Source organism: Plecotus auritus (assembly GCF_963455305.1).
Source record: "Plecotus auritus genome assembly, chromosome: 6".
NCBI classification, from domain to species: Eukaryota; Metazoa; Chordata; class Mammalia; order Chiroptera; family Vespertilionidae; genus Plecotus; species Plecotus auritus.
In genome coordinates, this window is record NC_137773.1 from 97959339 (window position 1) to 97973798 (window position 14460).

Here is a 14460-nt window from a genome sequence, read left to right on the forward strand (position 1 = left end):
TGGTCCTGAGGCCCGCTCTACTTTACCATTGGCAGGCCACCTGTCAGTTACTCTGTGCCACCGCCTTGAGCCCGCCCAGGCCGCCGGCTCAATCCCGAGAGCGAGCCGGCCCGCGCGCTTATTGGCCACCGGTCGCTGTCCGTCGTGAGGCTGGACACGCCCTCTGTGGGGCGCGGATCCCTGGAGCCCCGCCCGGACCTTATTGGCCTGCGGCGCCGCCACTCGGCTAGACGCGTCTCAACCCGGAAGTGTGTGAGGCGAAATCTGCCTAGCAACCGGGGAAGCCGGGCTGCGAAGCGGGCAATTTCAGTGTGAGAGAGAGCGGCGAGACCGAGCCGCGGCTCCGAGCGCGGCGCGGCGGCTCCTCCCGCCCGGGGTCAGCGCCCCGGCGCGCGCACGCGCACCCCCGCCGCCCGAGCGCGCCTCGCGTCGCCCGCGCAGTCGGTCGGTCCTCCGTCCGTCGTCCTGTCGCTGCTGCCACCGCGGACCCACTTGAGGGAGCTGCCGCTGCGGGACCCGAGCGGACTGGACCCGACTCCGCAGCCCCAGGCCGCCCGGGACCTAGCAGCCGCTTGTGGGGGCGCCGAGCAACTTCGGTGAGTGAGGGGCCAGCGCCGCTGGTGGCGGGTCCCCGGCTTCCGGTGCCCCGGGCTTCTCTGGGGCTTCCGCTTCTGCGAGGGGACCGACTCCAGTGTGTGGACATTCTTGTCTGCCGGGACTCGCTTCTGTGAAGGAATCCCCCACTTCTCTAGGGGACCCCCGCCTCTCCAAGGGATTCTCCTTCTCTGAAGGATCTCATCTCTGTGAGGGACCCCACAGACTCCTTTTTCCGAGGGGAGCCTCCTTCTCTCATGTACCCTCCACTTTTCTGAGGGGCCTCGCCTCTCTGAGGACAGCTCCCCACCTCTCTGGGACTACCTGTCTTCCTAGGGATCTTCTGCTTCCCTGAGGGATCCCGCTTCACCCAGGAGACACTCCTGCTTCTAGGGATCCCTCCACTTCTCTGGGGGATCCCCACCTCTCTGAGACCACCTGGTTTCTCCATGGATCCTCCCCCTCCTAATTTTCTGAGATCTCAGCTTCTCCGAGCTGTTGTCCCACTTTACTTTTCTTTTTTTTCTTTTAATATATTTGTATTGATTTTAGAGAGAAAGGGAGAGGGAGAGAGAGAGAGAAACATCAATGATGAGAGAGAATCATTGATCGGCTGCCTCCTGCAAGTCCCATACTGGTGATCGAGCCAGTAACCTGGGCATGTGCCCTTACCAGGAATTGAACCCATGACCTCCTGGTTCATAGGTCGGCGGTCACCCACGGAGCCAGGCCCCTAGGCTGTTGTCCCACTTTTCTATGGTGTCTCCCACTTTTCCTAGGTCCCTTTTCCCTCTACTTTTCTGAGTTGCTTTTTTCTGTCCCCACTTGTTTGGGTGACCTCCTTCTTCTATCAAGCATCCCTGAACTAATCTGAGGTGTTCCTGCTTCTGTCAGAATCCTTCTTGAAGGTGTTTTCTACTTTTCTGAGCTATCCCCACTTTTGATGGGAACCCTGCTTTTTTTTCTTATTTTTTTATTGTATTAATTTTAGAGAGAGGAAATGAGAGAGGGAAACATCGATTTGTTGTTCCATTTATTTATGCATTCATTGGTTGCTTCTTGTATGTGCCCTCACGGGAGATTGAACCACAACCTTGGTATATCCTGATGTTGCTCTAACCAGCTGAATCACACTGGCCAGGGCAGGATACTCTGCTTTTTGATGAGTGTCTCCATTTTCCTGAGAGGTCCTTTATTACTCTGAAATACCCATACACCTGATTGGATCCTTAGTTTTCTGAAAAAAAAAAAAAATTACTAACTTTTCAAAAATTATTTGTCATTTCTTTTGGGTTCCCTACTAATCTATGCATCTTATAATGTTTGGAGGGGTCACTGGCTTCTCCAGAGGTTCTCCCCCTAATATGATATGTCTTATTCCTATGGGCTCCACACATCTCTGAAGTGTGTCTCCACTTTTCTAAGATTCCTCTCTTCTGATGAGAGACATGGTAAATTTCACTTCACTGAGGGGGTCCTCTTGGATTCAGAGGGGTTCCCCTCCCACTTGCCTGAGGTTTCCTTCATGATTCTCTCTTTTTAAAAAAAGTTGTTTGTTTGTTTATTTATTTTAGATTTGTTTTCCCCCTCCTGATTCTTTAAGGGATAAACTGTCTCCTCATTTCTTCTTGGAACTTCCAAGATTCCCTTATTTATCTTTGTGGCACCCACTTACCTCCATTCTGGAAGGAGAAATGTGCCTTCCTTTCAGTATTCTTTCTTGCCAGATTGGGTGGTCTTCTCTGAACTTTTACCGTAGGTTCCAGAGACCAGAGAGATTTTGGCTGGAAGGGCAATTGGAGATAGAGATTCAAAAAAAACAAAACAAAAACACACATCACTGTTTTCTTGTCCCTTAGGACCTGCTATATTTGGGGGGAACAGGCTATGTTTCCAGATGACCACCTTGGTTACTCTGTTTTTGAGCCATGGTGTCAGGCCAATATAGAGGCAGGAGGGACAGGGCTGGAACATTGTCCTTTATCACACTATCAAGTTGTGGGACTGATCCACTTCCTGTCCCATGCCTTAATCCTCCCTCTGCATAGGGAGTAGGGGGGGGGAGAAAAAAAAAATGCTCCTTTATGTCTTTCAGCTGCATTTTCTCTTCCTAGGCTCTCTGACTTACCCCTTGATCTCTAGAGGCTCCTCAGTTTGTGGGCCACTCTGATTTGAAAGGCAAGGCAAGAAGCAGGAAATGGGTCACCTTAGATCCAAGAAGGGTGGAACAGAGGCAAGGGACAGGGGTTTTGACTTAATTTCTCTAAGTTTTAGATGACTTCAGGCTGGCCAAAGGAAGTTTTTATGTGGCTTTACAAATCTCATGTGTACTTTTTTTAATGGCCTTCCCTAGATTCCAAGTTCACTCCAGTAGCTAATTTTATCTGCTTTGCCAAACTCAGAGCTCTCTGGAGCCCAAGTAGATGAATGCTGGCATTGAGAGATGGTCCGAAGGACGGGAATGAACTCAGTTTGAAACCTGAGTAACTTAAAACCACTTTGTGTCCATGCACAAGTTTCAGGCTAAAAAAGTGGAGAGAACGTTCCTGAAGTGGAGTTTTGAAATATAGGCTAAACTCCTGTTTGGTTTAGCATTTCAACGAGTTCTACACTCTGACTCTGCTATAACTGCAGTTCACTTTACAGTTTGACTTAAGGCTGTCTCTCTCCTGTTCGTTTCCATCTGGGTCTTGCTTAATTTGAGTTCTTTGTGAAGACTCCTGCGGAGGCTATAATTTGAGTTCTAAATCTGTCGGTGGACCATGTGGACACAAGTTTCAACTCGAGCTATTTTCTTCTGTGGAGAAGTGTTTGGAGTTTCCTGGGCCCTCTGCTCCTGGGGTAGTCAAGTCCAGGCAAGAAGGTGCTACAGCCTGGTTGTTCTTTAACTGCCTTTTCCTGGTCAGCTGTAGGTACTGCCCTGAAAGGCAGGGGAAAGATGATGGGAAGCTCAGGGTTTAGGGTGTCCTGAGACAGGGCAGAGAAGTGCTGACACATTTATTATTTTAGATGAAACCCATAGAAACAGCAAGATAGGGTGTTAGGGAAGGGGGAGCTTTGAAGTCAGAAGGACCTGAATCAGATTCTGCGTCTGTCCTCCCTAGTAGTGTGGCCTTGGACAAGTTATGGCACAAAATTGGTATGTTACTAAATATTTAAGGGGTCACATCTCTGTAAATGTGTGTGAAGATGCTTACAGATGGGAAGTGCTTTCTAGACATATGAATGCTATGAAAGAATGAATGAATCTGAGATAATGAACGGCGGGGGGGGGGGGGGGGGGGGTTGGGGGCCAGCACAGTACCTCACACATGGTTGGTGTGCAATAAAGGTTGGTTGTTGTGCTCAGGAGATTAGGGTTTTGTCCTACACTCCCAGGCTAGGAAGCGCTTGACATTCTGCCAGGCTAAATATGTCCGAACAGAAAGAAACTTGGTATGTCCCTTGCAAAACCCATTGCCCCCTCCCCCCCAGTCCCCTCCTCTCTCCCCCCCAACCCCCCCGCCCCAGGTCTCCTAGAAATTTTATGTGTTCAGATAGCAGATGTGGGGCGGATTTGCTGTGTGGCAGACATTTGTATTTGCCTTGGCCTTCTCTTCTCCCTCTGTAAAATGGGGTAATTTTTTTTTTTTTTTATCCTCACCCAAGGATATTTTTCCACTGTTTTTAGAGAGAGTGGAAGAGAGAGGGTAAGACAGAGAGAAATATGAATGTGAGAAAAACACATTGATTGATTGCCTCCTACACGTGCCCTGACCAGGGCCCAGGCCTGGGAGGAGCCTGCAGCCCAATCGAAGCCGGAATCGAACCTGGGACCCTTCAGCCCACAGGCTGACGTTCTATCCACTGAGCCAAACTGGCTAGGGCAGGGGTAATTTATGAGTTAAGAGCAAGTAGGGAGATGTATTACTGTAATTGGGCCATAGGCAAGATAGATTATAATGAACTTTAGGAATTGTGGGATGAAGATAGTAGGAGTACCATAAACCTAAAAGATCATATCCATATTTTGGGACTGCTTGAATGAGTGATGTGCAGCAGTTACCTGGTGAGTGGTCTTTTAAACATTAGAACCTTGAAATAAGAACTGTTTTTTTAGGGTAATGGATCAGATTTGGGGACAAAAGACTGGGAAAGAGATGTATAAAAAAGCATTTGACATGACACAATAATAGTACATTGAGAGGGCCAGTGTGTGGCTTAGTGCCCATGAGGAGATCAGAATTCACCTTGAGCTCCCAGGATAGAGAGAGCTGTGGGGGTGGGGTTGAGGGCTGGGGTGGGCAGGACAGTTTTTTTTTTTGAGAGGATTCTTTCTTAGCAATTAGTGAAAGCCCTAAAATCATGGCCGTGAGTTGGGCCTAGCCTTTTTCACTTCCTAGTGTGGGTACAGATGGCACATACCCCAGATAGTTAAAACCCAGGGGGAAATAATGGGTGAAAATCTGAGCTAGGTCCTCATTGGGCTTCTCCCAAGTTTGAGGAAAAGGGGTGTTCCCCCCTACCCTCTTGAAATATCCCCATTCCTTCCCTTCATGTATCTCTCTCTCTCACACACACACATAAAATGATTTTACTATTGAGGCCAAGAAATATCCACCAATCTTAAATTTCTCTTAATCCGTTAAAGGACAGTTATTCCATTCTATGGGAAAGGAGCAAAGTTTATTATTATTAACATATCAAACTAAGGTAAACAACTTTAAAAGGGATCATTATCCCTTTTGAAATTATGCTGTGTCTCTTGTGTGCCATAGACTTCACTCTGGTGGATGGTGGCGCCTCTACCAAGTCTTTTTTATCTAACAGGAAGTTTTTAAACTTTTTTTTTTTTAACTGAAAGATCCTTACAGCAATAAAAACCCTTGGATAATTAGAAATGATATTGATCTAGGTACATTTATTAGATGTAATGTAATATGGTTATCCATTGGTGGGCGGCTCTAAAAGGCATGTGCGTCCCAACATTGCCCAGCTTCTAACTCTGGACAATAAACTGTTGATTTATATAACTGAAATAGCTAGGGAAGTCAGGGTTTCCTTCCTGTTGGAGACAGCACAGGGGGGCATTAAATCCCGTGGGATCTTGATGATAAGAAAGAAGTTGAACTCTTTTGGAACTGGGAAATAACTATATCAAGTCGTTCTATCCAAATGAATGGATGGTGTTATTTTTGGTATTAAGCTTGGCTCTATCCTCTCTGGAACCTGGCTGCCTTTGTTTAATACGAATTTATTCCTTCAAACTGACCTACAAGGGAGTTTGAATTCTCAAGTAAGGGCTCTATTTACCACAGATTTTCCTATGTGGTCATAGGTAGGTTTTCTTTTTTATTTATTTTTATTTTTTTATATATATTTTATTGATATTTCACAGAGAGGAAGGGAGAGGGATAGAGAGCTAGAAACATCGATGAGAGAGAAACATCGATCAGCTGCCTCCTGCACGCCCCCACCTGGGGATGTGCCCACAACCAAGGTACATGCCCTTGACCGGAATCGAACCCGGGACCTTTCAGTCCGCAGGCCGACGCTCTATCCACTGAGCCAAACGGGTTTCGGCTCTTTTTTATTTTATTTTATTTTTTATTTTTTATTATTATTTTTTTTATTGATATTTTACAGAGAGGAAGGAAGAGGGATAGAGAGTTAGAAACATCGATGAGAGAGAAACATCGATCAGCTGCCTCTTGCACACCCCCCACTGGGGATGTGCCCGCAACCAACGTACATGCCCTTGACCGGAATCGAACCTGGGACCTTTCAGTCTGCAGGCCGACGCTCTATCCACTGAGCCAAACCGGTTTTGGCTCTTTTTTATTTTTTAAGTGCAATTTAAATTGGATTGAAAAATAGAAAGTGTTAAGGCTGGCCGGTGTGGCTCAGTAGTTGAATGTTGACCTATGAACCAGGTCATGAGGGTTTGATTCCCGGTCCAGGGCATATGCCCAGTTGCAGGCTCGATCCCCAGTGTGGGGCCTGTTCAGGAGGCAGCCAATCAAAGATTCTCTCTCATCATTGATGTTCCTATCTCTCTCTCCCTCCCTCTCCCTTCCTCTCTGAAATCAATAAAGAAATACATTTTTTATAACAAAGTGTTAAATATTTTGGCTCATGTAATTTCTTATGCCAGCAAATAATTCAGCAATGTTTGTGTGCCTGCCATGAACCATGCTGGACACCTGAGTAGGACAGATGCAGTAGGCTCTCCAGGAGCTTAAATCCCAGTAGCAGACAAGTAAATGAATGAATGAAAGAATATCATAGGCTTCATTGGGAATATCCATGGGTGTTGGAAGCTTGGGGTGGAGTTTCTTGGATGTTTAGAAGTGAAACCTCACTACTCTTTGAATTTCCTCACTGGGCTCCTTGCTTCTGTTTCCTCCCTCTATAACAAGGCAGAAATTACGGCATTTCCCCAGTTGATTATTGGCTGTTGGCACTGGTTGATCCAGGATGATTGTGGCTGTCATTTTGGAGTAACTAGAGAGAGAGTCTGGGATGGTCCTGGTCAGGAGCACTTTCAACTTTGCTTTTCTTGAAGTTGGTGGCAGCGTGTTTTGGAATCCTGTGGCATTTCTTCATGGCAGCGCATATTATGCAGAGATAAACAGCTCTAAAAGCTCTTCCTGCCTTGTTTGAAACCTTAAAAAAAAATTCAGACAAGGGAAGTAAGTGCTTGGCTGTTATTTATGGCATAGGAAAAGTGAGATTTCAAATAGATTGCTTTGTTGTGTATTGGTAGGTTCATGGTGCATGGAGTTCCTTCTGTCCTAGGGTTCCCTCTTACACTGGGTTTGGGGAAATGCTGTTTTGACTTTCCCATGTTGTGGCCAGATTTGATGTTAGTTCACATAGGTCAGTTATGTGACAGGTGCTTTTCTTAGGTAAGTGTATTGGTGAGAGAGCCAGAGAGAGGGTGGATACTCATTTGGGGCACAGGCTTCCCGGGAGAGGAGTGTTTTTGGTTAGTCTGTTTTCTTCTTGTTACCTTCCACCAAGTACTGACTCTGGAGGTGAAGAGGAAGGCCCAGGCCGGAAGTGGGCGTGAACAAGTAATGCAACTGTGCATGTGACTAGGCTCTCATCTCTGGGTTCTGCTGTCCTTAGAAAGTGGATGCTTGCTTCCTCCTCACTTCCTGTTTCCTCGTCCTCCAGTCTGAGTTCTTGGGCCCCAATTTGAGCATAGAAAACATTACTTTATCCTTGGTAAGCTGATTTATCAGAGTTGGGAGCACTTGGCAGTTCTAGGGCTCAGCTAATGTACTCACAAACTCAGAACTCTGGCAGGGTGGCCAACAGGATGATTTCCTATTGCATTATCACAGCGTTCCCTGCAGGAGCTTGCTTGTAGAGGGATGCTCTGGAGATGTGTATAAAACTTACGGAAGCAGACAGTAGATAGGTACTTCTGCAAGAGTGTGCTCTCGAAGAATGGTTTACTGTTAATTTGCCTTCACTGCTTTGTAAAAGTACCACGGGAGGCCCTGTGTATAGTAGAAGCTTTAGAGTTAGAAAGCCTTTGGTCTGTGTCCAGATTTCACCACTTGCTGGCTCTGTTACCTCAGGAAAGTGACCTAACTGCAAGTGGCCTAAACTCTTTGAGCCTCAGTCTTCTTATTTGTGGGGTATGGATGGCATGGATGGTAAGCATGAAGTCAGCAATCAGATTATTGTAGATGCCTTATAAATGGGTTGTTACAGAATTGTATCAAGGCTGATTGTTTCCAGGTTGGCACCCAAGTCTGGACAGCTATCTATGGTAGTTAATACTGCTTAAGATCAAACCAGTTCACATTGGGGTCAGAGGCTTCTGTATATGACCAAGGCCTGTAAACTACAAGTTCCTGGGTTGGCTGATTTTTCTTATTGAGTTCCCTCAGTTCATTGTAGTCTTACACTGGGTGTACAGTTTTTGCCATAAGGACTTGCAGTGCCTCCTGAAGCATAACAGGGTAACTAGGCAAAAGACTCAAACCTATATTCTGTGTGGCTGCCGTATGTGCTAGCAAAAGCCTCACCTTTGTGGGTGATGGAAATATTCATTTAACTTGCTAAGGGTCAGACACCTGACTGGACATTGGAGCTCATAGGGTACTAGGAAAACACAGGCACATTAACTAGTAAGTTTAGTGAAGTGCTGCAGTTGTATCAGGGAAGGAGGGGGCGATTTAGAGGGTCAGCAAAGGAAGGGGTGATGGAGAGAGCTACTTGTTAGTAAGTAGGTGGCTAGACATTCTGAGGAGAGTAATAGCATGGGTACAGGCAAGGGCCTGGCGGTGAAAAACAGCCTGGTGCGTTCCCTTGACCTGTGGAAGTTATGCTCCTCTAAAAGTCAGAGTTTGACCTGGGTACCTTTTAAAAAATATATATCTTTTTATTGATTTGAGAGAGAGAGAGAGGAAGGGAGAGAGAGAGAGAGAAAGAGAGACAGAGAGAGAGAGAGAGAGAGGGAGGGAGGGAGAGAGGGAGGGAGAGAGAGAGAGAGAGAGAGAGAGAGAGAGAGAGAGAGAGAGAGAGAGAGAGAAACATTGTTGAGAGAGAAACATCATCTATGGGCTGCCCCTCTGCATGCCCTCTGCTGGGGATTGAGCCAGCAACCGGGTATGTTCCCTTGACTGGGGAATTGAACTGGTGACCTCCTGGTGCATAGGACAACGCTCAACCAACTGAGCCACACTGGCCGGGCTGAACTGGGTACTTTTATTTATTTATTTATTTATTTATTTATTTATTTATTTATTTTTTTAAAGATATATATTTTATTGATATTTTACAGAGAGGAAGGGAGAGGGATAGAGAGCTAGAAACATCGATGAGAGAGAAACATCGATCAGCTGCTTCCTGCACACCTCCCACTGGGGATGTGCCCGCAACCAAGGTACATGCCCTTGACCGGAATCGAACCTGGGACCCTTCAGTCCGCAGGCTGACGCTCTATCCACTGAGCCAAACCGGTTTCGGCTGAACTGGGTACTTTTAATAAATAAAGCCCAATGTTACCTTCAAAGGTAGGAAGTCTTGCCTGGCTGGCGTGGCTCAGTGGTTGAGCACTGGAAACGAGGTCATGGTTCAATTCCTCAGTCAGGGCACATGCCTGGGTTGTCGGGAGGCAGCCAATGGATGATTCTCTCTCATCATTGATGTTTCTCTCTTTCCCTCTCCCTTCCTCTCTGAAATCAATAAAAATATATTTTGAAAAAATGTAGGAAGTCTTATAAAATGTGCCATAGTAGGATTTAAGATGAAACTCAAATTAAAATCATATCTAAATTGAGCTCTCAATAGGCATTTTTAAATCAGAAACCCAATGATGGCTTAGTGAAATCAGATCATCTAGACTTCTTTGTAATGGTATACAGTCTACATGGAGTTTAATCTCTTAAGGAGCTTCAAGAGAACAGAATTGGGGGCTGCTTCTGAATATTTTTTTGAGAATTTTCATCATTTAAGATGGTCTAAAATTCTTAACATAGCATACGTTTTTTTTTTTTGTTTGTTTGTTTTTAACTTACATGGCATTCAAGGTTTTGGCTTATATGTATATTTATAGAGCTTCAAGCTTTATATTTTACTTCTCAGAATATCTCTATTGAAGGTTGACTTTTGCCCTGAATTTGAAATAGAGATCTTACTCTTCCCAAACCATGAGTTGGTAAAAATGTAGGCCTGACTAGGTCAGCATGCAAAGAGTGCCTGGTGTTTGTTATCAAGCTGTGAAGGAGAAAACTAAGTAGACCCATCATCTGTATTTTTCTGTTGTGAAATGCTGGGCACCAGGGAAGGAGGGAGAGTATCCACCCTATTAGGAAAATCTTTGGGAGAAATGTTTTCCCTCCTTCTTATGTTAAGTTGGAAGATCTGCCATTTAACAACTAGGGAGTGGGGGGCATGATGTAGATATCAAGTTTTTAAAACATGTTTTTCTTCCTGTCTAAATCAAAGATGTTTATTAGCAGACCGATGATGTGACTAATACTCTTTGCTGAGCAGGTTTGAATAGGTTGATCTCTAGACTTAAAACTGTCATATAGCCTTTCTTTTTCTGGTAGCTTTCTGATTGTTTTCCCCTTTTAATTATTTAATTCATAGAAAATATGGTTTACTTAGTAACTTCAAAGACTTAGGCATTTTTTGGTAAGCTATGTATAGACAAGAAAGAGATATTTCTTTTTTTTTTTTTTAAATATATTTTATTGATATTTCACAGAGAGGAAGGGAGAGGGATAGAGAGCTAGAAACATCGATGAGAGAGAAACATGGATCAGCTGCCTCCTGCACACCCCCTACTGGGGATGTGCCCGCAACCAAGGTACATGCCCTTGACCGGAATCGAACCTGGGACCCTTGAGTCCCCAGGCCGACGCTCTATCCACGGAGCCAAACCGGTTTCGGCAAGAAAGAGATATTTCTTGCCAACTGATGACACATGCAGATGGGAGATACACTTATGTTCATGATGATACTTCTGAGCTGTTTGTATTTAAAAGTCTTTTTTATATATATTTTATTTATTTTTTACAGAGAGGAAGGGAGAGGGATAGAGAGTTAGAAACATCGATGAGAGAGAAACATCGATCAGCTGCCTCCTGCACACCTCCTTCTGGGGATGTGCCCGCAACCAAGGTACATGCCCTTGGCCGGAATCGAACCTGGAACCTTTCAGTCCGCAGGCCGATGCTCTATCCACTGAGCCAAACCGGTTAGGGCTGAGCTGTTTGTATTTAATCCTTTAGAAAACCATTTGTGCTCAGAACTCTGTAATAGTGGGACATCAGGGCCACACAGAGACTAACTGCAGAAGAAGCCTGAACCCCACATTGCACAGACACAAAGTGGTTCAGAATTGTGGTTAGAAATGACACTCAGAACAAAGTACACACATGTTGACAAAGTGGCCCATCTCTAGAAAGCTGTCTTTCAGAGAACTTTTCAGCATACATGACAGTAATGAGGCAAATGGTGCTGATCTGTTTCCCATAAACTCCTCATCTAGTGTAAGAATGTTGTGATTTAAAAAATGACATTTGTTGCCTGGCCGGTGTGGCTCAGTGGTTGAGTATCGACCTATGAACCAGGTTGGATTCTCGGTCAGGGCACATGCCCAGGTTGTGGGCTTGATCTGCAGTAGGGGGCGTGCAGGAGGCAACTGATTGATAATTCTTCATCATTGATGTTTCTGTCTCTCCCTCTTCCTTTCCCTCTGAAATCAATAAATATTATATTTAAAAAATAAATAGAAACATTTTTTTTGTAGCAGCTGTAATCTGTCAAGAGTATTGTATTTTTCATGAAGCATCAAAGTACTGAGAAAATCAAATTCACATAAAAATGAATCTTTTCCTTTCCTTTCCAAACAATTGCTTTGTAATCTCACCATGTAAGCATGAATTTGGGGTGAAATGAGAAACTTAAAAACAATTCTTTCTTAGAGATTGTGGTTATCTTGTCCCGAAACTCAGTGAAAACAGTTTCAGACTTTAGAGTACTAAATATGCAAAGTATGGAAAGTGGTTAGTGCTCTTGTTCATAAGGGTACTTAAAAAAACAACTCGGTACACTTTTGAATATATACAATTTATTCTTTAGAGAGCTTCTTAGAAAACAAGTAGGTCTGCTTAGCTTGTGAATTTAAGCAAGTAGTAAAGAGTTCATTCTGTTTTAAGAGAGAATGGCATCGCCCTAACCGGTTTGGCTCAGTGGATAGAGTGTCAGCCTGCGGACTGGAGGGTCCCAGGTTCGATTCCGGTCAAGGGCATGTACCTTGGTTGCAGGCACATCCCCAGTAAGGGGGTGTGCAGGAGGCAGCTGATCGATGTTTCTCTCTCATCGATGTTTCTAACTCTCTATTCCTTTCCCTTCCTCTCTGTAAAAATCAATAAAAATATATTAAAAAAAAGAGAGAATGGCATCTAGAAAGTTTAAAATATAATGAGTCTATCTCTTTTCAGCTCTTTCTGCCCCAAAGCCCCCCCACTTCAGGTGTAGCCAGCTCTGGCCTTTGCCTCTGTCGTTTTGGATGCCTTGGATGCTCATCTGTTAAAGCTGGCTCAAATGTCATATCCACAAAGATTTGCCGGACCCTTCCCTAGGCAGAGGAACAACCTTTTCCTCAATCTTTTCCTATGAATGTTTTTTTCTGCATTGAAATCATTCTGTGTCCTTGTGTGCCACCAGCCTGTGAACTTCTGGAGCTGGTGCCATTAGGCTCCTCATCTTGCTAAAGTCGGGATGAGTGGTGTCTTAGACAGTTCTTGTCTATTAGTGTTTATCATATAAGATGTCTTAAATTTTGTCCCTCAGAAACTTTAAAGAAATTTCCTTATTAGAAACAAAAAAGTACAGTACCTTAAACATTCGGTAGGTGATGTTACTCCTTTTCAGTCAGTTTCACACAATGTGAAGCCTTTGACCAATTTCTGTTATAAATTGGACAGGAACTTGGATTTTGGCCCAAATTTCTTTTCTTTAGTCACTCTGTTGTGCAAGAACAGGCTCAGATGGTGTTTAGAAGTTTATCTAATAAGTACATTAGAAAGATAATTAGAATATTTTTGTAGTGGCTAGGGTGGAAGAAGGAGGCTTAGCTATCATTAGCAAGGATCTGGCCTATGAAGGATGTGAAATTTAAAGTGAATTTGGAAAATTTTGTTTAACTAAATTTTTTTCGTTTTGTTTGTTTTTTAAATTTTTATTGATTTCAGAGAGGAAGGGAGAGGGAGAGAGAGATAGAAACATCAATGATGAGAATCATTGATTGCCTGCCTCCTGCATGCCCCACTTTGGGGATGGAGCCCGATACCCGGGCATGTACCCTGATCAGGAATCGAACCTTGACCTCCTAACTTATAGGTCGATGCTCAACCACTGAGCCACGCCAGCCGGGCAATAACAAGTCTTGAAAAAAATATATATTTTTATTGATTTCAGAGAGGGAGGAAGAGGGAGAGAGAGATAGAAACATCAATGATGAGAGAGAATCATTGATTGGCTGCCTCCCATTCGCCCCCACTGGGAACTGAGCCCACAACAACCTGGGCATGTGCCCCAACCAAGAATTGAACCATGACATCCTGGTTCTTAGGTCGATACTCGATTACTAAGCCACACCAGCTGAGCTAACAAGTGTTTTTAAAATATTATATTAACTGGTATCTGTATTTATTTATTTATTTATTTTTTATTTTTAAATATATTTTATTGATTTTTTACAGAGGGAGGGAGAGGGATAGAGAGTCAGAAACATCAATGAGAGAGTAACATGGATTAGCTGCCTCCTGCACACCCCCCACTGGGGATGTGCCCGCAACCAACCAAAGTACGTGCCCTTGATCAGAATCAAACCTGGGACCTTTCAGTCCGCAGGCCGACCCTCTATCCACTGAGCCAAACCGGCCAGGGCTGGTATCTGTATTTAATTGACTATCTTATTCTTAGGATAGAGAAAACACTTCAAGAAAAATATGGTTCTAGCCATAGTTGTCTGTTAGTTTCTTCAGCTTTAGAATGGCACCTGAAGGTGATTGCATCATATTTCATAATTACCCAGCTGAACTATTTGCTGTTTAGTCCAGTAGTAGGTAGACACAGAGGCAGCCTTTAGTCCAGGGGTGAGGAACGTCCAGCCTGAGGGCCATATAAGGCCTGCAAAATCATTTGGTCTGGCCCTGCCAAGGTATTAGGGGTGAGTTCATTAAATGTTTGATCAAATATAGCAGGCTAATTAAAAAAAAATATTTTATTGATTTTTTACAGAGAGGAAGGGAGAGGGAGAGAGAGTTAGAAACATCGATGAGAGAGAAAGATCATTCAGCTGCCTCCTGCACACCCTCCAACTGGGGATGTGCCCGCAACCAAGGTACATGC

General features: G+C 44.4%; 1 protein-coding gene across 2 annotated transcripts in view; it reads left to right on the forward strand.

Annotated features, from left to right (window-relative positions):
* Positions 1-277: 277 nt before the first annotated feature.
* GATAD2A (GATA zinc finger domain containing 2A) overlaps positions 278-14460 on the forward strand; it is a 111542-nt gene continuing 97359 nt past the window's right edge. The window contains exon 1 of one of the 2 annotated variants that reach the window (XM_080676942.1): positions 278-596. The gene's annotated coding sequence lies outside the window, so the exon portion shown is untranslated. The remainder of the gene's footprint in view (positions 597-14460) is intronic. The other variant, XM_080676945.1, reaches the window with a different exon arrangement.